The sequence below is a fragment of the Phacochoerus africanus genome, chromosome X (genome assembly GCF_016906955.1).
Source record: "Phacochoerus africanus isolate WHEZ1 chromosome X, ROS_Pafr_v1, whole genome shotgun sequence".
NCBI lineage: Eukaryota > Metazoa > Chordata > Mammalia > Artiodactyla > Suidae > Phacochoerus > Phacochoerus africanus.
In genome coordinates, this window is record NC_062560.1 from 34602072 (window position 1) to 34624682 (window position 22611).

The following is a 22611-nucleotide window of genomic DNA, read 5'->3' on the forward strand; positions in this document are numbered from 1 at the left end:
GCTAGGTGGATTTGGTCAATTTTATTTGGTGCTGCATCTCAGGAAGGTCAGAACCTCTGGGTTGCCATGGTAACAAGAGCAGCTGCTCCTAAACTCATTTCCTGCCTAGTAATTATCTCTTCTTTAGTTCAAACTGAAAACAAATCTAGTAATTCTTGATGTGGCTGGCATTTGTGCTGCTGATTCTATTTAGATCTATGTATGATGTGTTTTTTCATTTTTGTTTTGAAATTTAGTTAATTATATTACACCAAATTTGGAAAAGAAAATTTGTAATTGCCCAACACAACCTCATTGTCATTCAGTTTTTACCATTGAGATATTCACATGCCATAAAATTCATTTTAAACTATACAATTGAGCAATTTTTAGTATATTCAAAATATATCCACAAGGTTCTGCAATTATCCTCAATATCTAATTCCAGAACATTTTCAGAAACTGTCATCATTATCAGCTACTCCCCATTCCCCACCTCTCATATCCCCTGCAACCACGAACCTACTTTCTGTACCTACTGATTTGTCTATTCTGGACATTCGATTGAATGGATTGGCTTCTTTTACTTAGCAAAATGTTTTAAAAGTTCATTAATATTTTGGCATCTGACAGTACTTTTAATTTTCTAATAATATTCTATTATATGGATATACCACATCTTGTTTATCCATTAATCAGTTGATGGAAATTTCAGTTCTGTCATTCATTCTAATGTTTATTTTTCATAGAGCAATTCTGACTCCACCATCCATTAGCACTTGGGCATTGGAAAAATGTCTTCATGTTATGGGATGAAATAAATCTCTTATTAAACTCTCAGTGATACTAATCTTTGTTTTATAAGGTTTTCTTTGGAACTTTCTCTTTTGTTTTTATTTTTGAGGATTAAATGAAATGAAATATGCACGAAGTCTGGTATGTAGCCACTTGCTAAGAATATCTGTGTCTCCCCATAAAGTGCTTTCTTTTTTATTGTGTTGTTCCTTGCCTTGCTCTCTCTCCCATAGATGGCACTACTTCTCATCATCCCTCTTATTTTTTATTTTTTTGTCATTTCTAGGGCCACACCCGAGGCATATGGAGGTTCCCAGGCTAGGGGTCTAATTGGAGCTGTAGCCGCAGGCCTACGCCACAGCAACGCCAGATCCAAGTTACATCTGCAACCTACACCACAGCTCAGAGTAATGCCGGATCCTTAACCCACTGAGTGAGGCCAGGGATCGAACCTGCAACCTCATGCTTCCTAGTCAGATTCGTTAACCACTGAGCCACAATAGGAACTCCTCTCATCATCCCTGTTAGAGGTAAATATAAGTTTTTTAATTTTCAGAAAATAATGTTATCATTAGAAAGATAACACTGATAGGCAAAAGCTGAAACTTTTACTATGACCTTCACTAACCCAAAAGGAAATCTCTTAGAAAATCTCTGCCTTTATGCATTGTGTGTGCTGACATAGGGGGATCTATTTCTCAGTGCCAAACCACCTTAAATTCATAAGCCAGTCTCACCTACAAACACTACACTCAGAATCACCATTCCCAGAACTAACTTACATATATACAAGTATCTCATGTCCTTTACTCTGTGTTTGATCACCTCAAAAGCTCTGAAAGCTCTGTCCTTTATTACCTGGGTGAACTTCAATGTCTTTGTTTCCTCATCTATGAAATAATAGATGTAAGTTCATAATTGTTACGATTAAGTGAGAGAATGGATGAAAATGCTCCATGGCATAGTTCACAGACTGACTATTCAAGAAATGAACACCTGAGACTGAGACCTGAGGGGAAAAATGAAAGATAAAACTTAATTACCTTTTCTTACTACTCGACTCCCCCCCTTCACTTAAATCATATTTGGCACATATCTATTCTTTTTCTGTAATTGAAGTATAGTAGATTTATAATATTGTGGTAGTTGTACAGCATAGTGATTCAGTTATTTCTTCTGATTATATTCCATTATAGGTTATTAATAGATACTAAATATAGTTCCCTGTGCTACACAGTAAGTCCCTATTTATCTATTTTATGTATGTAGTTTGTATATGTTAAACCCGTAGGCAGGAGGTCAGGCCTCACCTCTCTCTCACTTTTCTCTCCCCTTTGGTAAGTTTGTGTTCTATGTTTGTAAGTCTGTTTCAGTTTTATATAGAGATTTATTTGTACTATTATTATTATTATTATTATTTTATTATTATTATTTTTTTTTTTTGGCCAAACAGCATATAGAAGTTCCCTGGGCCAGGAGCTGAATCTGATTCGCAGCTTGTATTATTTTTTAGATTCTGCATATAGGTCACATCATACAGTATATATCTTTCTCTTCAGTCTTCATTAAATACCATATTCTCTAGGTCCATCAATGTTTTTCAAATGGCAGTATTTAATTCTTGTGTCAGACTAACTTTGCATTGTGTATATATACCACATCTTAAACCAATAACCTGGTGTTCGATGCTTGGGTTGCTTCCATGTCTTGGCTGTTGTAAATAGTGCCACTATGAACATTGATTGGGATGCATGTACCTTTTTGAATTAGAATTTTTATCTTTTATGGATATATGCCTAGGGATGGGATTGCTAGATGATATGGTAGGTGTTCATAGCTTTTTAAGGAACCTCCTGCTGTGTTCTCCATGGTATCTGCACCAATTTACATTCCCACCAACGCTGTAGCAGGGTTCCCTTTTCTCCACACCCTCTCCAGGATTTATTATTTGTAGAGTTTTCAATGATGGCCATTCTGACTGGTGTGAGATGATAGCTCATTTTAGTTTTGATTTGCATTTCTCTAGTAATAACTGATGTTCAGCATATTTTTGACCACCTGTCCGTCTTTTTGAAAGAAATGTTTATTTAGATCTTGTGCCCATTTTTTGATTGTGGTGTTTGTTTTTTTTCAATGTTGAACTATATCAGCTCTTTGTATATTTTGGATATTAAGTCCTTGTTGATTGCATACTTTGCAGATATTTTTTCCAATTCTGTAGGTTGTCTTTTCATTTTGCTTCTGCCATTTCTAGTCTTATTTTTCTTTACAAAAAGGAAATAATTTTCTGCCAAGCTCTTGTACCATTGTCCAATTTTCATTCTCTATAGTAATTTTCTGTATTGCCTCATCAGCATTACCACTGCACATGCGCACACACACACACACACAATTTGGCATTATGTTTGGTACTATTTGATATTCTTCTGTAATAGAAGTTAGATTTTTACATTAAGAAAATTTATTCCTATTCATTTATATGTAGCCAGACACCTATCATTGAATATTTAGTTTATGATTATTTTATTTTAATGTTACTATGATGAACAATCTTATAGGTAAAGTTTGTGTACATTCATTATTATCTACTGAGACTATATAGCCAGATTATAAATTCCTTAATAAAATAAATATATATGATGTATATTACATTTTTATTTTTTCTATTACAGTTGATTTACAATGTTCTGTCAATTTCTGTTGTAATATGTTTAAGTCTTTTGATAACACATTGTTCAATTGCTTTTCAGAGAGATTTTACTAATGATTAGCACATGGGACAGTTCATAATCTTGGTCATTTATCACCTACCATGAGGCAGCAATAAAATATTTGCTAATTTTATAGGCAAAAATAATCAAATTGTTATATTATTCTGTCAGGCTCTATAACTGAGTTATAACTTTACATGCTGATTGAACATTTGTACTTACTTTGTCAGGAATTGCCTATACATTTTGAAATCAATTTTTCAACCAGGATATTTTTGTTATCTTTTTTCTAATGGATATTAAAGATACTAAATACGGAACTCTTTCTAGAATATCATTCTGGCTTCTCTTGAAGCATCACAGAATTAATAAACTGGTTTTCTTTTTTCTAGGAATTGTCAATAAGCTGTTGACAGAACAGTGTAGTATATATATAAAGCACTAGATAGTCAAAATTCTAGATCTGAAAAGATGATGATTGTTAACAACACAAAGCAAGATAACATCTAATTTCAAGCAAAATTTTGTTAGTGAATTTGGCCTTATCCTTTTACACTAAAAATACTAAATGCCTTGTTGGTTGTCATGCACTGTTCTTGGCAATGGTTATCTTTGAGAAGGTCAGCCAAGTTTCCTCCCTTATTTAAGCTTAATTCTGGTAGATACTCACAGTCATCATCATTCACATGCTTTCTTTTTGATATCCTGTCCTGGTTTATTGCCATCCCTCTGCCTTGGGTCCCATCCCCATGGGATACTTCTTTATGATCATGAACTCAACACTTCATCCATCCAAACTAACATGCTTAAGAGTGTTACTATTTCAAAAACACTTCCATCAAAACATTTACTGCGGTCCTGTTGTATGCCATTCTCTATATTTATTATCTCCTCTTTGTACTGTATATTCATTTTCATATGGTCACCTGGAAAATGCTACTTTAAACCCAAAATATATCTGTTAAACAATTAAACAGGCTAGTTAAAGAAATATTCAGATCAGGTAGGGAGGGGGGCAGAGGAGGGTAAACTCTTTACATTGTTTTTTTTAAGCCTCATTAATTGGCATTACTATATCTCATAATGGGTTTGACCACTCCTGATGCCATATGTCTTCTTGAGATGAAAGGTATAATGGCTATGATGATTAAGAGAGGAAGAAAATGATATGATCATTTCTAAAGTCAAAAAGGATCATGTCATTCCAAAACAAACAGGAGATCTAAAACATTCAAATGGCATTTGTTTAAACTGTAATGGTTGCCCACTGTACCAAAAAAAGACAGTTGTTGGCACTGTGCTTATTAATCCTGCTTGCTTGAGATATTAACTCAAGGAATCATACTGTTACCAATCAAGTCTCCATCTTGAAAATGTGTCCCCTGTGTTGAAATTGGTGGCATGTAATACTTCAGGATAAACTAATTCTCTTGCCATTTGAGGTTCTAAAATCCACCATATATTAAAAATTCTATCCAGCTTCCATCCTCATACAACAGTTGATGAGCCAGGAGCTTTGCTAACAATAGAGAACAGCATGTAAATGGAGTGTTCGCTCCTTAAGCCCCATTGTTAATAGGATAATATCACTCTAGATAAATAAAAGTAATTGTGCTCTTATAACTGATGTTCAAGAGCTACCAACTTCTTTAATATGGTGAGAATATAATAAATTAGTGTTGCTTTCAACTTGTGGGGGGTGCTTTCCTGACAGTAAAAAAGTTACATGACATTCCTTGTTTTCTTGTTTTTTTTACCATTTAAGCTCCATTACATTTCTGTCTAACTAATCTAAGAGGATTAAACCAGGAATGTTTGTACGCAAGTATCAGACTCAATTGCCTTTAAAGCTGAAGAAGTATCCCTAGGTTCCTCACTGGCCTCACATAGATGGCATCTTCACTGTAGTGGACTGCATCATAGATGTTTTAAAATAGCATTTTGGAACCTCTTCCTGTAGGTGAAGGACAAAGGTTAAGGTTTAATTACCGATTCAGTTTTTAAATTTGATATAGTCCTATTCAAATTGTTGATTTCTTGTGTGAGTTTTGGCAGATTGTGTCTGAGTTGGTGCAGTTCACCTACATTATCAAATTAATGGGCATTGTGTTGTTCATAGTATTCCTTCATTAATATTTTAACAACCATGGGTTTTGTAGTAATGTCCTTTCTTTGATCTCTGCAATAGTAATTTGTGTCCTCTCTTTTTTCTTAAGTTTCTAGGCAGAGTACCTATCAATTTTATTAATCTTTTCAATGATCAGATTTTGGTTTAGTTGATGTTCTCTCTTGATTTCTTCTTTTAAATTCCATTGATTTTTGCTCTAGGTTTTACAATTTCTTTTCTTCTTACTTTCGGTTTAATTTGCTATTTTTTCCTCGTGTCATAAGATGGGAATGTAATTATTGATTTGATACTTATCTTCTTTTCAAACATATGAATTCAGTGTTACAAATTTCCTTGTAAGCACTACTTTTTTTAGCATCCCACTAATTTTAACAAACTATATTTTCATTTTGTTCAAAGTATCTTTCATCACTATTGAGATTTCTTGTTTGACCCATGTGTTATTTAGAAATATGTTGTTTTTTCTCCAAATGTTTGGGGACTTTATATCTGCCTTTCTGTTTGCTCTCCAGTTATATTCCTTTGTGGTCTGAGAACAGACTTTATATGATTTCTATTCATTAAAATTTGTTAAGGTATGAGGGTTTTTGTCCAGAATACGGTCTTTCTTGGTGAATGTTCCATGTGGGCTTGAGCATAATGTGAATTCTGCTGTTTCAGGATGCGTGTTCTATAGATGTCAATTATATTCATTTTGTTTATAGTGCTCTTGAGTTCAATTATTTGTTTCTGATTTCTGCCTGCTGGATCTGTCCATTTCTGATAGAGGGGTATTAAAGTCTCCATCTATAAATTTGGATTCATTTATTTCTCTTTGCAGTTCTATTTTTTTCTCACATAGTTTAATTCTCTCTTACTAGGTACATACACATTAAGAACTGTTATGCCTTCTTGAAAAATTGACCCCTTTTTCATTACATTGTGTCCCTCTTTATAACTTTCTTTGCTCTTTTGTTTGAGATAGAGCTACTTATACTTTCATTTGATTGTTGTTAGTGTGGTATATATTTTCCTTTATTTTAATCTATGTCTACATTTAAAGTGGCTAATCTTGTAAGCAATATTTATGTGATAATCCCTGTCTTCTAATTAGTATATTTGGGCCATTAAGATTTAAAGTGATTCTTGTTATAGATTGATTAATAACTACAATATGTTACATTTTCATTTGTCACCCTTTATTTCCTATTTTTGTCTTACACTCTTTTGTGTCTTTTGTGGTTTTGAGCATTTTATAGATTGTTTTCTCTTTTCTTAACATATCAGTTATACTTCTTTACTGATTTTAGTCATTGCCTTGGGGTTTGCAATATATATATTTATTATTAATCTGGGAACATTTTCAAGTAACACTGTATTGCTTCAAATGTGCAAGTACATTATAAAAACAAAATATTTTTAATTCCTCCTTCCAGTCCCTTGGATAATTGCAATCATTCATTTCACTTACATACAAGCATACATAACTATATGTGTACCAAATTACATACATTATTTTTGACAAATTGTTTTAGATAAATAAAAAATTCAAAAATTAAAGTTTATTTTACCTTGAGGAACTGCCAAACAGTTTTTCATACTGGTTGCACCATCTTACATTTCTACCAGTAATGCATAAGAATTGCAATTTCTCTTCAACTATACCAATATTTGCAATTTTCCTTTTTTTCTTTTCTTTTTTTTTTTTTTTTTGATAACAGGTATCCCAGTGGATATAAAGTGGTATCTTATTGTTGTTTTGGTTTACATTTCCTTATGACTAGTGATGTTGAATATCTTCTCATGTGCTTATTGGACTTTTGTATATCTTCTTTGGAGAAATGACTGACCATTCAACTCCCTTGTCTAGGTTTTAATTCATCTTTTGTGTGCTTCTCTTGAGTTGTAGGGATTCATTATATATTCTGGATATTAATTTCTAATCGGATATATGTGATTTATAAAGATTTCATTCTATTCTGTGAGTTATTTTTTCACTGTCTTATTATAGTCCTATGCTGAACAACACTTTTTAACTAACTGTGATTGAATCCAATTTACTTCTTTTTTTTTAACCTGTGCTTTCAGGGTCATGCTAAAGTAAATCTTTACCAAATTCAGTGTCGTAAAGATCTTCTCTTGTTTACTTCTAGAAGTTTTATAGTTTTAGCTCAAATAAAAATTGATCAAAGAACTAAATATATGATATGAGTCTTGCTTCATTTTTTTTTTTTTGCATGTGATTATCTAGTTTTCCTTGCACTGCTTGGTTAAAAGACTGCCTTTTCCCTAATTAATGGTATTAGCCTTATCAGAAGTCATTTGACCATATGTGAGAGCATTTATTTCTGGGTTTTATATTATATTCTGTTGGTATACATGTCTTTCTTTATGACAGTACCACACTGTTGTGAATACTATAGGTTTTTAAAATTTTGAAACTAGGAAGTATGAGTGCTCCAACTTTGTTCTTCTTTTCCAACATTACTTTGGTTCTTGAGGGTCTCTGGAGATCCCATATGGATTTTAGAATAAGTTTTCCAATAGCAACAACAACAACAAAAGACAAAAAAAAAAAAAGAAAATTGGAGTTCCCGTCGTGGCGCAGTGGTTAACGCATCCGACTAGGAACCATGAGGTTGCGGGTTCGGTCCCTGCCCTTGCTCAGTGGGTTAACGATCCGGCGTTGCTGTGAGCTGTGGTGTAGGTTGCAGACGCAGCTCGGATCCCGCATTGCTGTGGCTCTGGCGTAGGCTGGTGGCTACAGCTCCGATTCAACCCCTAGCCTGGGAACCTCCATATGCCGCGGGAGCGGCCCAAGAAATAGCAACAACAACAAAAAGACAAAAAGACAAAAAAAAAAGAATAAGTTTTCCTCTTTCTACCAAAAGTCATTGGGATTTTGATAAGAATTATGTTGAATCTGTAGATCTTTTTGGGTCATATTGTCATCTTAACAATATCAAATCCTCTAACCCATAAACACAGAATGTCTTTCCATTCAGTTGTGTCTTCTTCAATTTCTTTCAAGAATATTTTGTAGTTTTCAGTAAATAAATCTTTGGTTTCCTAGATTAATTTTATTCCTGAGAGTTCCTGTTGTGGTTCAGTAGTTAGTGAACCCAGCTAGCATCCATGAGGATGTGGGTTCCACCCCTGGCCTCACTCAGTGGGTTAAGGATCCAACATTGCCATGAGCTGTGGTGTAGGTCACAGATGCAGCTCAGATCCTGCAGTGATGTGGCTATGGTGTAGGCCAGTGGTTACAGCTCCAGTTGGACCCCTAGCCTGAGACCCTCCATATGCCATGGGTGCAGCCATAAAAAAAAAGACAAAAAGACCAAAAAATTATTCCTAAGTATTTATTTTTGAGCTGCCATAAATGTAATTGTTTTCCTAATTTCCTTTTTGAATTATTTGTTTTTAGTGTTGAGAAACACAACTAATTTTTATTTGTTGATTTTTGTATTTCGCAGCTTTGCTGAACTTATTAGCTTTCATGCTTTTTTCATGGCATATTTAATATTTTTCACATATAAGATTATAACTTGCAAAGATAATTTTCTTCTTTACAGTTTAGATGCCTTTTATCTTTTTCTTGCATTAATGCTATGGCTAGAACTCCCAATTATATATTGAATACAAGTGGCAGAAGCTGGCATATTTGTATTTGTCTTGTTTCTAATATTAGAGGGAAAATTTTCAGTCCTTCACCATGAAGTGTAATGTTCACTGTCATTTTGTTCATATATAACCTTTATCATGTTGAAGATGCTTTTTCTTCTCTTCTTTGAGTATTTTTTTTTTAATCATGGAATGGTGTTGAATTTCATCAAATGTTTTTTTCTCAATCTGTTGAGATTACCATACTATTTTTTTCTTTAACCTGTATTACATTGATTGAATTTTGTTTGTTGAACTATCCTTACATTCTAGAAATAAATACTGATCAGTCATGCTATATAACCCTTTTAATAGACTACTGAATTCTTTTTGATAGCACTTTGATAATTATTTTTGCATCAATATTCTTAAGGGGATATTGATCTGTGGTTTCATTTTTTATAGTATATTTAGTTGGCTTTGTTATTAGGTTAATGCTGTTCTCAAAGAATGAGTGAGGAAGTGTTCGCTCCTCTGAAGTTTTTTGGGAGAGTGTGCAAAGAATTGGTGTTAATTCCTCTTTAAATATTTAGCAGAATTCACTGTTGAAGCCCTTTGTTCTATGGCTTTTATTTGATGTGATGTTTTCATTACTGATTGATTCGTTTTAGTAGTTATTGGTCTATTCAGTGTTTTTGTATTCCTTATGATTGGTAGGCGTGTTTCTTTGAATTTGTCAATTTAATTTAGGTTATCCAATTTGTGTAAAATGGTTTATAGTATTCTTTTGCAATTCTGCACAATCAGTATTAACATCCCCACTCTCATTTATCATTTTAGTTATTTGAGTCTTCTCTCCTTTTTTCTTAATCTACCTCATTTTGTTAATTTTGTTGATCTTTTCAAAAAATTAGTTTTTACTTTCACTGTCTTTCTCCATTATTTTCCTATTGTTTTATTGATCATCTCATTAATCTTTATTTCTTTCCATATGCTAGTTTTCAACCATAAATTTCCCTCTTAGAACTGCTTTCACTGCATTCCGTAAGTTTTTGTATGTTTTTTTTTTTTTTCATTTGTCCTAAGGTACTTTCGAGCTTCTCTTGTTACTTCTTTTTGACTGATGTAAGAATATGTTCCTTAATTTCCACTTATTAGTGCATTTTTCAGCTTTCCTTCTGTTAATAATAAATTAGTTCACTTAATCATGATCAGAAAAGATATTTTGTGTGATTTCAACCTTTTAAAGTAGTTGTTTTGTAGCCTAACATGTTGGCTGTCCTAGGGAATATTCCCTGTGTACTTAAGAACAATTTATATTCTATCGTTGAATAGAGTGGTCTGTATATATTAAAAAAAAATTAAACATTCAAAATTTTACCTCAAAATACTTTTCTCTTGGGTATGCTTCTCTGCCCTTCTGTATACTAAATTCTTACTTTATGGTTGTTCTGAGCTATATTAAACATTCAGGAAATACCTTAACCTAATTCAATACTAGAGCATATTTACCATTGCCAAACTGATAAAGTGTTACGAACAAAGGCTTAATTTCCAACATATACAAATAGCTCATATAATTCGGTTACAACAACAACAAAACAACCCAATCAAAAAATGGGGAAAAGACCTCAGTAGACATTTCTCCAAAGAAGACGTACAGATGGCTAATAGGCACATGAACAGATGCTCAATATCACTAATTATTAGAAGAGTTCAAATCAAAACTCCAGTGAGGTACCACCTCACATTGGTCAAAATGGTTATCATCAACAAGTCTACAGGTAATATATGCTAGAGAAGATGTGGAGAAAAGCCAATCCACTTATACTGTTGGTGGGAACATGAATTGGTCACTATGGAAAATAGTATGGATGTTCCTCAAAAAAACCAAAATAAGTTTTGCCATAAAATCTAGGAATCTCACTCCTAGGTGTATACCCAGACAAAACTATAATTCCAAAAGGTACATACACCCTGATGTTCATAGCAATGCTATTCATAATAGCCAAGACTTGAAAACAACTGAAACATACATCGACAGAGTTGTAAAGAAGAAGTGATACACACACACACATACATACACACATATACATGCGCACATATACACTCAAAGGAATACTACTCAGCAGTAAAAAGGAATGAAATGCCATTTGCAGCAACATTGACATTGTTGTAGAGATTATCATACTAAATACAATCTGAGGCAAATACCATATGACACAACTTAAATGGGGAATCTAAAATATGGCAAAACCCAACATATCTATGAAACAAAAATAGGCTCACAGATATAGAGAATGTGTATAGGGAACATTGGTTCCCGAAAGGGTTGGGGGTATGGGAGGGAAAGATTGGAAGTTTGGGATTAGCAGAGGCAAACAATTATATATAGAATGAATAAACAACAGGGTCCTACTGTATAGCACAGGAAACTATATTCAATATCCTATGATAAACCATAATGGAATAGAATATATATGTATACAGAATCACTTTGCTGTTCAGTAGAAATTAACACAACATTGTAAATCAACTTCAATAGATTTTTTTTAAATCCAGAGTCAGATTACTTTAGCCTTTGTAAACAGAGGAACTATGGTTTTTCTGTCAATAACCAATACCTAACTGACGAATTACCATGATGAAGAATAGATTGTCCACATGGCTCTAATTAGGTTCTTTTGGATGACTTCTTCTTGTACTTTTGACTCAGAATTACCAACCACATCTATTTTTTTCCAAGAGCACAGCTGTTCTTTTCAGGTAGCCAGTATTTTTCTCAGCCTTAATACATTCAGGCAACTGTTATTTGACTTAGACAGATGTGCAAAAGTTTCCAGAAGGATGAAAACTAATTGGCATACAAAAGGCCTGAAACATGTAGGGGAAATCACATATTTGAAAGCAATCTGAACTTTGTTTTTATAGCTGTCAAACCTTGGCAAATTCTTTGGTCTTGCTGAATTTCCAGTCCTATTTTTAAAAATAGCAGTTGTAGAATCCACTATATACAGTTGCAATAAATTTTAAATTAGGAGGATCAAAAGTATACAATGTCTCAAAAATATGTGTTTAATATTCACCCAGGAAATTTGGTTAAAATTGCAATTCCATGTTCTTACCCTGTTATAGGTTGAAAGTTTATCTTTGCTCAAATTCATATGTGATATTCAGAGATGGGATCTTTGGGAGGTACTTAGGTTTAGCTTATGTCATGAGGGTGAAATCATCATGGAATTAGTTCCCTTATAAAGAAAAAGAAGAGAGATTGATATTCATTCTACATGCCAAGGAAAGGCCACAGTGAGAGAAAGGCAGTTGTCTAAAAGATAGAATGGGGGTTCTTACCAAACACCAACTCAGCCAGGACCTTGATTCCCCTGGACTTGGCACCTTCCAGAACTGTGAAAAATATAAAGCTCTCTTGTTTGAGTAAACCAGTCTTTGATATTTTGTTACAGCAGGCCTGAGCTGACTAAAACACCCACATGCTCGATAGGTCTGGGACATGGCCCTTGAGTCTGTATTTAACAAGATCTCCAGGCAACTTTATTCTTGGAACAACTGGGATGTGTCACTCAACGTAAATAAACATAAATAACAATGAGAAGTTTTTTAATTATAGGAAAAAACATGAACAGATACTATTTCAGATGCTTGAAAAAACATTAAGAGCTGTTGCATAACTCTAAATTAGTGGGAATGTCACTGGACTTGCTCATAAGCCTTTTCTTCATAATCAACAGATGCTTTGCAAAAAAAAATCCCTAAAATGTATAAACTGTGCTTTTCTGTAAATAGACCATCCTAAGGTTCTCTTAGAGCATCCAAATTATTTAGGATGAACCATATAAAATCACCTATATTTGAATAATTTTCATTTGGCAAATGGCAGTTTATTATGGTTGAATATAATAGCATTTCATCTGTCCTCAAAACTTTTAAAAATATTTCTAACTTTACTGTCTCCATTATTCTTCCAAGTGCTTACTGCTTTAAAAAGCATCAGGGAGTTCCCTTATGGCTCAGGGGGTTAAGGATCTGGTGTTGTCACTGCTGTGGCCCGGGTTTGGTCCCTGGCCCGGGAACTTCCACATGTTGCAGGTGTGTCCAAACATTTTATTTTTTAATTAAGAAAAAAATAAAAAGCATCAAGTCCTCTGGTGGTGCAACAGGTTAAGGATCCAATGTCGTCGCTGATGTGGCTCAGATTATTACTGTGGCACAGATTTGATCCCTGTCCAAGGAACTTCCTCATGCCGTGGGCACAGCCAAAAAAAAAGAAAAAGCATCAAAATGGACTATGCTAGAAATGTGAGGTTCCACGTTGGAAAACAATGATTTAAAATATTTTGTAGGTCAGTGTATGTTGGGGGTGTGGATCATTATAGGGTACTTTTAAAATTTTCCAAATGCTACTTGGACAATCTTATTGTTTCGAGTTATGTGGTGCTCAAGAATTACTTAAACGTGCATTTTTACAGTTGAAAAAGGAGCAAGAATCAGTTCAAAGCAACTTAACTAAATGGAGGTCTTCGAACTAGGCAATGGTTAGTCAACATATATTTCCTTCTAACTTGGTAAAACATGACATAATTCTCAGCATTTTTTTCTGTGCTCATTCTTTTTCTCAAATGCAATTGAATTCCTTAAGATAGTTTCTTCCTTTGTTTTCATGGACCTGTGTAGAAAAAAAAAAAAAGAAGCTATTATATGAGTATCATATCTCAGCCATTTTAACTTCATCGTCTACAGAACTAAACAGGAATGGATTGGATGCAGACTCTTTCCTCCTGGAAGCTAACTCTCTGTGTACTCCATCTTGTTCAACCAGATAGCACTTTCCTTGCCAACAGAATTTTGTGAATCCCCATTCCCTGGTGCCAGCTATTGATGTAAGATCAGGGTCTCTTCAGGTAGTGACTTTAATGCCCTTGATGTGCCCCCTCCTTTCCAGACTCTCATACATTTATTTGCTCATCTGTCAGACAGCACTGCTTGTGTCTGTAGTTACCATCCACTGCCTGGATACTTCAAAGTGCTAGGCTCTCTCCTCACCCCAACTAGCTCAGCAGACCTCCTGAAGAGTTTGTATAAGGAATTTTTTATTTCTTGGTATCAGCATGAGAAAAGATTTCACTTATTGTGGGAAAAGAATTGGAAGCATAACATGGTAGATCCAGTCAGAACTTGATGATCGATGAATATTCACCAAATGCAAAGTGGGGGTAAGGACCTGACATAGACCCCTCTCCTGTTACATAGTGTGCTTTTTACTTGTGTTTTTAAAATTTTTATAATGACGTTATGCAGTTGCTATGTTCATAGTGGGTTTTTTTTTGTCTTTTTTTTTTTGCTATTTCTTGGGCCGCTCCCACAGCATATGGAGGTTCCCAGGCTAGGGGTCCAATAGGAGCTATTGCCGCCATCCTCCACCACAGCCACAGCAACACGGGATCCGAGCCACGTCTGCAACCTACACCAGAGCTCACGGCAACGCCGGATCCTTAACCCACTGAGCAAGGTCAGGGATCGAACCTGCAACCTCATGGTTCCTTGTCAGATTCGTTAACCACTGTGCCACGGCGGGAACTCCCATAGTGGTTTTACAGATGAAGAATTGGGAGCTTAGAATGCTGTCTCAAAGAGACATAAGGAAACATTTTTGAGGTCATTGATTTGTTCATTATCTGGACTGTGTTAATGGCTTTACGGATTCACTCATGTACCCAAACTTAGCAAACTGTCTGTTTTAAATACATAGTTTATTTTATGTCAATTACACATCATTAAAGCTAGGGAAAAAAAAAATAGAATACTACATAACACATCCAACACGTCCAGGACGGCACAAACGGAACAGTGCTGGCACTGTCTCCCTCTGAAAACCTAGGATCTTAGTCGGCAAGCCTTGCAGCAGAACACTGGGGAAAGCTGTCACAGCCCAGCTGCAAGGAGAGGACAGGCAGTGAAGAGGAAGACGCGCATGCATTTCGGTTTTGCTTAGAAGAGTAGCACCTCCTCCTGACGAGCAAATCAACCTAAGGAGAAAAATGAAGCCCAAACTGTGGTATTTGGATTCCAAGTTGCCCGGGTGGGTGTGCTGTGTCCTCTGTTTCTGGGGTAGAAATGCTAGCAGCCTTGGCCCCTTCACCCCCAATATCTCTTCTCAAAGAGAAAACTTTGTGCCACAGATCACAGCTCTCAACTCTAGCATGGAGGCAGCTGTTAGTCCAAGGAGACTGGGATGACTGTCAGCCTTGGAAGAGAAAGAAATTGGGCCAACTCAAAACCATTAAGTGCTGACCTCTGCTGGGGCTCCGGTTGGGAATGTCCTATCACAGTTGTAACCTCCTAGCATGTGTGCCATGTTGTAGATGCTCAATAATTATTTATGGAGTAAATGATTGAATGCATGGCCAATTAAAAAAATAAATCTAAGTGCCCTTTTGCCATGAGATTTATATTGGAAAGGTACAATGTGATAGATATGGCACAATATTTACTTTGGGAAAGGTAGAGATGAATATCTAAAATAAAGTGTGGGAATGATCTAAAGATTTCAATTACCTGTGTTTCCACTATGAGCTAAAGTCTCATCATTAACATCATAGTCAACTATTCTCTACAATTGCATTTTGCTGTAAGCCTCCGGATTTTATTAGGGGCATTAGCAGACAAAATAACACCACATTAGCTTTTCGTTTGCTCTGCTTGTTTTCCCACAGAAGTCAGCTCATCAGAAGTTCTCTAAAGAAAGGAAACGTCCATTTCAATAAGTATTCATAAATATATTCCCCTACTTATTGTGGGGTTACGGAAGTTTCGGATACTCTAGCTATGTTGTAGGAAGGGCAACCCCTTCCAGGGCCTGAGAGCAGGTTCTGGCCCAAGAGTGGGTTCTTGTCTAACACTCGGAAGACATGCGTACTGACAAAGCAAAAAAATTTATTGGGAAGGGGCACCTGGATGGTGAGTAGCAGGGTAAGGAACCAGGAGAACTGTTCTGCCATGTGACTCACAGTCTGAGGTTTTATGGTAATGGGGTTAGTTTCTGGGTTGGCTCTGTCCAGTCATCTTGCTTAGCCCATATTGGGTCTGCTTCAGGGTCTTTCTCAGTGGCATGTGCATCTCTCAGCCAGGATGGAGTCCAGCTCAGAGGCTTCTGGGAGGTTGGCTCATGTCTTCTCCCTCTGTTTGGCCCCACCTGAATTATTCCAGCTGGTGGTGTCTTGCTAGTTCTGTGTTACTTATTGGGAACTCCTCTTGTGAGATCACTCCTGCAAGCAGTTACTACCATGCCTGGCCAGGATGAGCAGTTTTGGTCAATGGTTCTGTAACAGCTGCATTACACATGATCAGACACAAGTGAAGCATGAGGTGTATGTGCCAATATAATTTCAAAAATGTTAAGAAAAACTTATTTTCTCTTTAAATTAAAAGAGGAGTCATTTTATTCCTTAATGATGGTGACTTAAATTGAAATGCTATTGAAAACTTGGCAATTGGCCTCAGTTTTTCCCTGGTCACACCATGTTTGTGTGATAGATAATATGAATTCACTGGGTTTGAAGGTCTGAGGCTGTTAACTTTCAAAACCTCTCTTAGCAGACAAGTTCAATCAGCATAAAGAGCACAATGAGGCATGGAATCGTTATGTTGCATCAAGCAGCAGAGTAATTTATTCCTTGAAGCACCTAAAAATGAACAAATGCAATTCTGAGGCATGAGAGCACGTATTCTACACTGTAGACTGAGATTCATTTAGCGTGACCAATAAAGTTTCAAAATCATATTGGGAAGAATACCTGTTTAGATGGCTTGGGCGTAAAGCTTATGATAAAATAAGGGAATAGAGGACGCTAGGCAGAAGGTAGCCAAAACAGGACAGAAAGCAGAGATTTCATGGTAAAGAACCCACTACTATGAAATTATCGAGAATCTTTTCTTTCTAGTCCGTGCTGGGGAAATCATGCCATTTTGTGAGGTCTTTGTTTAAAAATGTACTTTTGGGAGTGCCCATCATGGCTCAGTGGAAATGAATCTGACTAGCATTCATGAGGACGCAAGTTTGATCCCTGGCCTCACTCAGTGGGTTAAGGATCTGGCATTGTCATGAACTGTGGTGTAGGTTGCAGGTCCCATGATGCTCGGATCCTGTGTTGCTGTGGCTCTGGTGTAGGCCAGCAGCTATAGCTCCAATTCCACCTCTAGCGTGGGAACCTCCATATGCTGCAGGTGCTGCCCTAACAAAAATAAAAGTACTTTTGATTCTTAAAAGAAAAAAAGAGAAAGAAAAAAAACCTACTTGCATTGTAAAAATCCATCAAATTACCCCTAAAATTCCTTTGAAGAAAGGCTTAAACTCTGTTTTCTTTGTTGGTTGTCTGTGTTGAATAATAGTAATATTAGGCTCCTTTATCTTTTTTCCTGCAGTGAGATTCTTTCCAACTTAATCCTTTCTCATCTGTAATTAGTAGTGAATAATAACAGCTTGATATTCTCATTCGTGCTCTCTCTCTCTGTTTTGCATAAACAAAATGATGTGATTAGCAGTATATATTGAGTAATCCATTTAGAAAAATGTGGAATGTGGAGGAATTTGGTTTATTGTTGTGCCTGGCTGTCCTATGCTAATCCTCTTACCCCTTACCAAAGGGGGGAAATTAAGGCAAAGGTAATTCACTTTGGCTACTGAAGGGGCCAGAATGTGTGCAGTGGAATGCAGTTTTAGCCTTAAGTAGGCCATATCTGTACGGACAAAGCCCATGGAAGGGAGGGAGGGAGGCGAAAGTAATAAGAACCCATTTCACAAGCATTAAAAGTGGACCCACTTCTCTGAGAGTGTTTATCGTGGCACCCTCGGTGTTGGAGTCACCAAGAGGCCACCAGAGGATGTGCAATAGGAAGATGTGCACTGTGAGTGATGCTGATTAGAGAATAAGCTAGAAAGGAGGTAATTACAGCTGAGGATGACAGGTTGACAGCCACAACTGAGAACGTGCAAATGCACAGACAGCAGCCAACACAGCATCTTCAGGTCCTGGGCGCTCACTCGAGGGTTTTGTCCCAGCCGGAGCCTTTCTGGGCATGTCTTGAAACCTCATCTTAGATACAAATAAGCTGCCACAGCTCCATCCTTCCCTCTGGAATTACTTCCACTGCATCAAAACACAGTCCCACTGGGATAAAGGCCAAGATGAAGCTGGCACTATAGCCTCTGCTGGATGGCTGATTTTATTTCTCACACCCATTTTGGTCCAACAAGCAACCAAGTGAGAGACCCGCCTGTGAAATTCACTAGGGAGCCTTGCGGGCTTTGCCCCTTCACCTCTCAATATTTGAGCAAATCATGCCTGTCTAGACCTGCCAACACCACAGAAAACTGCTTCAGAGGCTGTGTCTGCTGGGTGTGAAGGGATAACGAGGAATTCTGAGTTAGGGTGAAATGAGCCCTGTTGATTGCATCAGACTAAGTGAAAGGAGGAATTTGTATCCTGCCCCAGGGAGAATGTTCACAATTGCATCAGATCCTCTTCTGCTCTGGTGACTTTATTTCACCCTGTGTCCCCAGGATGAAGGCTTTTGTGCAAACCAGAGTCCTGTTTTCTCTCACCCACTGATTTTTATATTCGAATCTTAGCACTTTTAATAATGTGTTAGGTTAGCACACAGCTTAGGAATTCGTAGTATACTTAACATTGAAAAGTCTAACATGGGTCTTTATCTAAATCTTTATCTATTTTTATTCTAAATCTTTTTCACTTCCTAGAGGGGAAAAAAAAAGTCTGTTAAAATAAGAATTGCGCCAAGTATGAAAATATCGTAAGATACATGTGAACTAAAATATGTGCATACATATTTTATAAGCTATATAAGATGCATACATGTAAAGTAAAACAAAATAGGTAGATGATATACTTAGGACGTATACATGATAGATTATATATGTAGTAGATATGTGATAGATTTAGTAAATTGTGCATTATATGAAAATATTAATATTTTATTAAAATATTAATATTGATATTTACATGTATGCACATACAATGCATATATGTGAAAGCCCCCACTATGTGAAAAGCCCTTTTTGGGTGTCCTTGGGAAAGTTTATGCATATAAATAATTAAACTGAGAATTACGTGTGAAAGATAACAGTAATTACTGATTAGAATAATATACAGTTTTCTTTAAAAATCACATTTGCCTGTTCATATGTACATTGAAATATGGCCAATAGACTGCACTTTTCCTAAGGTGAATATTTTATGAGTTATTTCTCGTTTTATTTAACAAGAACAAAAAGCAAACCAGTATAATGTCATCTTTTGTCCCCTGCAAATTGCTGTAAAAACCTCTTCCATGAGCCCACCACTTGAGCAAACATGGGCTTTCTTCTCCTTTATAGTGGTCCTAACTACTGGGACAAGTTCAAATCTTTATTTTTTTTTATTTATTTATTTATTTATTTATTTATTTATTTATTTATTTTTTGTCTTTTTGCCATTTCTTGGGCCGCTCCTGCGGCATATGGAGGTTCCCGGGCTAGGGGTCGAATCGGAGCTGTAGCTGCCAGCCTACGCCAGAGCCACAGCAACGCAGGATCCGAGCTGCGTCTGCGACCTACACCACAGCTCACGGCAACGCCAGAACCTTGACCCACTGAGCAAGGGCAGGGACCGAACCCGCAACCTCATGGTTCCTAGTCGGATTCGTTAACTACTGCACCACGACGGGAACTCCAAAATCTTTATTTTTAAATGTCAGAACACATGAAAGACCTTAACAAGAGAAGGTCTTCCATTTTTGTGGGATGATTTAATGTGCATATTCCCAAAAACTCCTTCAAGAAGGTAGTGAGAAGAAGAAGAGAGACAGAAAACATTTTTCAGAGTGGTTATTAACATCCTGGAAAAAGCCAAGAAGCCAAATGATTGGGGCCCTGGGCTGAGAAGGAAGGGCCATCAGTGAAGGACCAAGTCATTAGCAGTCAGGTGAGGGGAGACTTGCTCATTATTCAGGATCCTGATTGGTGGTGCCCTGACATAAGGAAGCATAAATGGAGCTGCAAGAGATGTTCTTTAAACCCTCGGGTGCTTCATCCTCAGAAACATCAGGTAAGGCTTCCCAAAGGAAAAGATGGTATTATTAGAAAAGGCATGAAGAAAGTGAAAATTAAAGAGAATGATACCCCTAAGCATATGTATAGTGCAAAACATGTCTAGATAGTCTTCTTCCCCCCCCCAAATGAAAAGTTATTGTAAGAGCCATCAAGTTTATTACTAGAATTTCCTCAGAATTCCCATTGTGGAGCAGCAGAAATGAATCTGACTAGTATCCATGTGGAGGACATGGGTTTGATCCCTGGCCTCGCTCAGTGGGTTAAGGATCTGACATTGCTGTGAGCTGTGGTGTAGATCACAGGTATGGCTCAGATCCTGCATTGCTGTGGTGTAGGCTGGCAGCTGTAGCTCTGATTCGACCCCTAGCCTGGAAACTTCCATATGTCATGGGTATGGCCCTAAAAATTAAAAAAAAAAAAAACCCAAAATTAGGGGTTCCATATTTTTTCTCCAGAAGAAAACATACTATTCACTACAGTGAAGGGGAAAAAATGACCAGTAAGCCAGAAAGAGATTCAGTGGCCATGCACAGCCTGGGAGGGTATCAAGGGAAAGAAGGACAGAATCGACACTGTCCTGAGTCAGCTCCCTATGAGAAAAACCAAGGACCCGAGGAGGATATGGAGGCAGCTATGGTCATGTCTCCTGGAGCAACCTGATATGCTTTAAAGAGTGAGCAAGAGGTCATAAGTAACCATTTGAAGTTTTTACTACCAAGAACAGGGCAAGTACTATTCCTTATTATTTCAGGTGATTCATTTATTGTTTGCTATTTAATGGAGATTATCAAGGAATATTGATCCTGTTGACATAAAAAATATGGATTTTACCAATAGTGTGTATTTTTCCAGCCAGCAAAATATATGAAATCTTTAATTTTTACATAGTGCTACGTAAGTGTTCATAATAGTACGTCAATAGCAAGTGATCCATCTAATATTCTGTTATTTAGAATTGATAGCAAGTTATCCATCTAATATTCTATCATTTAGAATCTCTTTGGTTAAAGAAAACTTGATGGGTACAGACCTAATAGACCAGTATGTGGCTTTATGTGACAGAATGTAATTTTTCTTTCTTTCCATACATTAATTTCTATCACAACACATTCTACACCAGTCTCTTATTCTCTCTGATGCAATAAATGACATCATCATCATCATCATCGTTATGATGATGATCTTATCACTTCCGGATAAGCCCAGTTAACTTTGGTGATTGTTCTCATTTTAGCTTTATTTTAGAAAAAATTCTGAATTTAGACTTTTTTTCCTTTGGGATCGATGTTAAATCCTAGTGGCTTACACAAATGCCAGTGTCATTGATGGGAGACAGCGTTTTTCTCCATCTTAATCTTTCAGTTCCATGCTGGCTTCTAAAGCGATATAGCTCATGCAGTTGGTATTAGGCTTTGTCTCCATTCACCCTGCCATCAGCCAACTGCACAAAATTGGCTGGATCCTAAAGCCAGTGCAAAATGCACCCTCTGCTGCATCATTCCCTTGAAGTTACTTGAAGATATTTACAGTTCTGCCAGCAATTTCTCTCTAAACTAATATTCTCTTGGGGGTATCACTTGAGCTTGTAGATGTCCTATTATTTGTTTGGAACCATAGGACCCTTAGGAGGGAAAATGGCAGTCTCTGGCCCCTTTCACCTGGAATATGTCACTCCAGCATTTCTAATATTGTGCTGGATTGCCATGATTTTTCAGAACACTTTCTACAAGACTTTCCATCCCCCTTGGATTTGCCAAGGAGGCTATTATGCATTAAAATGTGTTTCCCCCCCCCCCACATGCATATGTTGAAGTCCTAATCCTCAGTGATCTTATTTGGAAATAAGCTCTTTGCAGATGTAATTGGTTAAGGTGAAGTCGTTAAGATGGGCTCAAATCCAATATGACTGGTGTCCTTTTAAAAAGGGAATTTTGGAGACAAGCACATATACAGGGAGAATGCCCTGTGAAGATGAAGGCAGAGATGAGGGTGATGCTTCTCATAAGCCAGAATTGCCAGATTGCCCACAAGCAAGAATCTAGGGAAGAGGCTTGTAACAGATTGTCCCTCCCAGCCCTCAGAAGGAATCAACCCTGCTGCTACCTTGATCTTGGACTTTTAGCCTCCACAGCTATGAGACAATACATTTCCATTGTTTAAAACTACTCAGTTTATGATTCTTAGTTACAGCAACGCTGGCAAACTAGTACAGAGGCCTATACTCTATCTTGCTATCTCCAAATTAAAAAAATTGATTCCGGGGATTCCCGTCGTGGCTCAGTGGTTAACGA